The sequence below is a fragment of the Rhopilema esculentum genome, unplaced genomic scaffold (assembly GCF_057945365.1).
Source record: "Rhopilema esculentum isolate cy_ngs unplaced genomic scaffold, ASM5794536v1 HiC_scaffold_27, whole genome shotgun sequence".
Lineage (NCBI taxonomy): Eukaryota > Metazoa > Cnidaria > Scyphozoa > Rhizostomeae > Rhizostomatidae > Rhopilema > Rhopilema esculentum.
Genome location: NW_028300838.1, coordinates 537802 through 543801, shown reverse-complemented (window position 1 = coordinate 543801; position 6000 = coordinate 537802).

Sequence of the window (6000 nt, the reverse complement as noted above, 5' to 3'; positions counted from 1 at the left end):
CTGACAGCAAAACCACAATTATTGTTTAAGCGGAATATGGTAAAAAGTGGACCACAGACCCATGGATGGGAAGTAGGATTTCTTTGTGGTTAAGTACGAAAGAGAAATAGAACTGAAGCATTATAGGGCCTATTCTTTGGTCCTTATTTTAACAACAGGCCGTTTCAGTGCGTGTCAGCAGGACAGACGATTTGTTTTCAGCATCCTTTCAGCTCGTGTCAACGGAACTTCTTCCAGTTTCAGCTCTGATTCAGCTTGGTTTTAGCAGTGATACAATAAATCAATGCTCTCTCAGAAAATCGTCTTGTTGCTTAATTGTTGCTCATTCCGTCTCTGCGCTGTTTACATAAACCAAGTTTCCGGATAATGTCAATGATTTTTGTACACACCCATATTACGTAAAAGTGCATTATTAGTAACGCACTGCTTGGACAGGAATGTAGGACAAAGAAATGCAGTTCTGGGAAAACGAGTTTTAGAAAACTCAGCGGATATTTCAGACATTCTGAGAACAATGGGAGACATACTGCCTTTAAGATAGTAACTGCACATTTCTACGATATATTTCCCAATTACCAAATAAAAATGAAGCTGTGTGGATCTGTTCTAGATCTGTTATTCTCGGGCATTTTCTTAAACGTTTTTTTTAATTCAAGGGCGCCTAATACAATTAAAAGGTTTGGTGGGGAACAGTTAGCAAGGGACTATTTCTTTAATAGTTAGGGTGGCATGTATCCCTTGTTCCACGCGGTACAAAATACTGCTGCATGGCAAACAATCAATAATCCCAATTCTTGCATTTGAGATTAGTACACGAAACAAATAGGACTAGAGAGCACAAAGTGTGTGGAGATTGAAGTAAGAATTGTTCAATAAAGTTACTGTGAGTGTGGGCAATATACTCAAGGGCCCTCAAGGTTGGACAATTACATGAAAATGAATTGTAGTGAAGCTAGATAGATAAAAATTTGGCTTTCCAAAAAAGCGCCTTATTTATTTTTTAACTAAGCCTAGTTTTGGACGGACGGAGACGTGCCGTTTTGGTTCAAAATTTTGACCCATAATTCCGCACTTGTCTGAAAAAATGTTACCCATAATGCTGTAAACATGATGAAAACTATACCCATAATTCCGCATGGCAAAGAATATATTTTAAAACAAAACAAAATCCTTTTCCCCAAAATCTCAATATTCCAAATTTTTCACACTTTCATTTCCAAATGGACATGCTAATTTTCCCTCTTAATAATTTTGCAACATTTTTCTAAAATGGTGCCTATAATACTGCATATTTCTTCAATTGGTACCCATAATTCCGCACAATTTTCAAAAACTGATGCCGATAATGCCGCATACCGCACTTTTCAGAGAAAAGTACCCTTAAATAATAGCACGTTCCCGTACCTCAAATATTGTTGAGGTTTGAAAGCAAGGAAATTTTAGGCTTGGGTGATAATGGTATTCAGGAATAGTGACGGGAAATTTTGGCAAGTTTTGGGAAAGAAGTTGGAAAGGGATCCTGATGCTCATAAGAAATGTTCATGAAAAATGGAAATGTTCAGATCCTAATGGAATGTTTGTCTCAAGAAGTCTGTTACAGCAAAAAGAGAAACTTGTAACAAAAAGAGGTAAAACAAGGGAGTACTAGATATTCTTTTGCGATCTTATCATCGTGTCCGCCTTTCACGCTGGTTTTTTTTTTCTTGAAATTTCAACGCATGCTAATACACGCTAAAGTAATTTACTTACATTTTTGTGAAGTCCTAGATAAAACAGAATGCTTTTGATATCCAACCCTTTATTCTTAGCAGAGTTTTGATTCTTTTTGTAAACAGTAAAATTTCGACACAAGATTATCCCATCAAAGTAATAATTGCATCTTCTGCATTTTTATGTTAAAAAGACAGCATAATGCTAGCACTAAATGTTTTGTACACAAGATTGACGTTTTGCAGGCTCTGGTAGCGAAGCTGAGCTGCTAGCACCTGAATATGCGAAGTATGTCAATGATATGAAATAATAACACTTTTATGTTTGAAGTTTCGTTTTTATGTATCATTAAAATCCTCAAGCAATATCAAAAGACTTCTTTTTCCGGTTTTCCTACTCCCTTTTAGGGGTGCAATCGCATTGAAAACGATAAGAATGTTCGGGTGCGAGGATGGCTCAGTTGTTGGAGGCGCTGGCTACAGACCCAAGTGTCCGTGGTTCGAGTCTCTCGGTTTCACCCAGAGTGGGGAGAGTCGCCTGCTCTCTGTAATTCCAGGCATAGGAATCACGAGGTGTGGTCACATGGAGAGGAAGGACCAGGACACTACTCGATAAGCCTAGCTTCTCAGTGTCCTAAACACTACCTTCGGATGCTAGGTAGCAACAAATACAAATAAGAATGTTAAGAAGCTTTCAGTGCTCAGCGAACATGAGAATTTCCAAGGTGATATTTTGACTTTTCGGAAGCTATTTTTTTCTATTTTGCCAGTTATCTCATTAGGAACAGAGTTTCTAGTGGCTTGTTGCTGAAATTTTTGCGTTTACGTTTTTCTTAAGATCGTGTTATCTTTTGCTGAGTAGCTCCTTTAATCCATTTTTCTCAATATTAATCCATTAAAATGATTATGTTTTTAGTTGTCACGTTAAGCCCCATGAAAAAGATTAGTAATACTGAACAAATCAAATTTACTCGTAAGAAAATTCGTGCCCTGTTAAAATGCTAAAAAAATTCAAATTAGCTGCTATTTTTCATTACCCAACCTTTAGCTATATTGAGAAGCGGAAAGATTTTCGATGGGAAGTTAAAATAATTTATTTTCTGTTTTAATCATTTTCAGCAATTTCAATGAGGGCCTATTATACAAAAGCAATCGCAAGTGCAAAATCCAAGGTATTTAGAAAATTATGTTGGAATACTTTAGATATCGTCTTAGAAAATCTGTTGTTATCAGGTATCAGGCCCCCCTTCTTTTCAACGTTTTCTCCATAATTTTTACATTTTTACATCGATTTATGGCTAGATATTGAGAAGTTAGTTTGCAGCATTTTTAGTTATATACAGATTTTAAACCTTCATTTTGTCCTATACTCTTTTGTCTAGAACAATTTGGGCAATGGATTGGATGTAGGCCTGAAAAATATTGTTAAAATATTCAGCCCTACTTAATGTTATTTAAGACATTTTATCAATTTGATTTTTAGCCAAGAATATCAACTGGGGAGGAGGGAGTTATTTGTACCTGTGCCCAATAACAATTCTAGAAAAGAAGGGAATGCATATTACTTATGAAAGATTCAACGATGGAAATGGAGTCTAGGTATTGCCAGGTAGGTAGAAACGATCACAAGAAAGTTTCGGATTCAGGCTCTTGCTTGTTATAAAATGAACTCTGAGGTTTTACTAAATGGTCCTCTTACCCAAACAGATGATATTCTTTCCCAGATCAGCCACCAACGACAATTATTTCTTGGGAATTTTTTGGCAGTTTTGGAGACCAGTTTGAATACAAGGTAGCTGAAGACTGACAAAAAAGCTGACAACGAAAGTGACAAAGAAGCTGACAACGAAGGTGCGGGCTCTTGGTGGATCCACGTGTTATATGATTTCTAGAGGCTTTAGGTCCATGACATAATTTGGCTTTTACATAAATCAATAAAGAGATCCCTGAGCTTTCTTGAATCATAATACCGAGGGTTTGTTGCCACTTTCTTAACAGCTTATCTGGCACAACGAGCAACGCTTTAGTGGTACCAGGGGTTGGGGTACGTGATCCCAAACATTGGAAACTATGCTTCTTGTCATAAAAATGCCTCCTTTGAAAATTTCGGGAAAGTGCCCCTTTTTATTTTGCAAAATGCCCCTTCCTACCCGTTCTCCTCCAACTTCGCTTTGCTTCGACGTCCCTTGGCACCAAAGAGTAACTTTCAGCGTTTATAAATCCAAAGCATGTGATAAATAATATACCAGAATGTTTGTTTAGTATGCAGAATATTTGTCGTACTATGAGAAAACATAAAATTAAATTTACGTTTTGTTTTCTTGAATTTCTGAATGGTTTAGCTTACAAATATGTTTCAAAGGAAAATATAATTACTGAAAATTCTTCTTGAAATACAAGTCAGTTCGTTAATGTTGATTACAAAAATTAGCGGCAAGAAGAAACGAAACTGGATACATACGGAGGGATCTGGACAAAACCTTTCGCGAAAAAGTCCCGTTCGAGATTTCGTCAACAGTGAACTGTAGCATTTATATGTCATCAAATCGGGGGTGCAATAATCGTAGAAATGCTGCAAACTGACGGTTGTTTTTAAGTAATCACATTTATATAGAGGTATATCGCTTTTTGCAAGGGTAATTCGACCTTTTCTTGTAGTTATGAACTCATAATGGTTTAAAGAGGGCAAGAGTCTTCTTAGCCACTCGTTGGAGTGTTTATTCCGCCTTGCACTCTTGATCAGGTCTGAGAATTTAAGTATATGTTTGCTTATTCGTGTGCCTACCATGTTTTTTTGTTTAACAAATTAGGGAGATTAAGAAGGAACTTTTTATCTCATTGTTGTATTTTGAAGCAAAGCAGGGAGAATCAGTGGCTTAGGACTCCTTATCATAAATTTAAAAGTTTGCACCGAAATTCGTAGATTTATTTGCATCATCTAGAAGACTAGCTGCCAAGAAATTGAAAAAAGTAAATAACATCTTTTTCTGTGGTTTGGCCAAGGTATGAACCGTTCTTAAAGCTTTATCTACTTTCTTTTCTTGTTATTATGAGTTCATAAAAAAAGGAATTTATCCAAGAAGAGGAATTTTTACCACTACTATGCAAGGAAAAGTTGTGAAGATTTTGTCTTTGTCGAAATCTTTTAGGCTCAAACTGTAGAATTTACTTTTTTATATTCGTCTCTTCCTTACAAGTCAAAATGATGAATTTTATAATAACGGAAGCCAATTTGTGGTAAAGAATGAAGCTTGGATAACACTGTAAAGTTAATCAATTTATGCATAAAACTCACAACTTATAATGACTAGATTAAGGCAAAGGTCGATGAAGATATAGCTACAAAGAATTTATCTGATAAAGTTTTGATTGGCAGGATTGGAGTCCGTTAAACCTTTGGTCAATGAGAGCTGTTCAAATGTAACAAGCAATGATCCACCAGTAAGAAACATGAACATTTCTGACAGGATGATGCTAAGATGGATCCTTGCTGTTGTGCCCTGTTAACCCAAACATCTAAAGGTACCATTCAACATTGGACTAAATTATTCAGAGATGTAAAATGTGTTTAGCTGTGTTAACAACTGATATTTTTCGAAATTAGGACTGCATCATTGAAGTCTTTTTTCATTCACTTAGATTCTTCAGAATTCCCATGGCTTTTTCGACGTTCAGAAGTTGCATGCATAGGCTTTGAGTTTGTGCATGTATACAATAGTTGTATTTTTAGGACAAGATCCATCATATACTACTGCTTCAAATTCAAATCTACACGTCAAGTAATAAGTTATGCTTGTTTGTTAGAAGCTAAAATCAATTCACATTGCGTTACTTTGAATTTAGGACCGAATTTTAAGAGGACAACCAGTAGCATTAGCATGATCTCTCTCCATGTTGATTCTGGTCAAATGAGAGACATATCGTTGAAAACTAAAACTCACCTCAAGCAGTGAAGAAGCTGGCTTCACTAGGTCCCTTTATTTTGACTTTGTTAAAACGGCCCTGAATATATCTTTGGTATCTGTTTTACGCAGAGGCGCTTCGTCATAAAGCTCTTGTGAAGATTGCCTGTCGCACGAGAACAGGCCCAGACCTTTTCTGTGCATAGGTCGCTTTGTAGGTCCCCTTGGTATCCTATCATGTCAGTTCTGTTGTCACGTGAGCTGGATTTTTGAGAAGTTCCTATGAGGAAAAATATTTAATGGAAAGACCTATGGCTTGACCTGCATTTTATTTGACGTCACAAATATATTTTCAGTAGAAAGGTGTTCGAATCTGTAAGGAAAAGTAA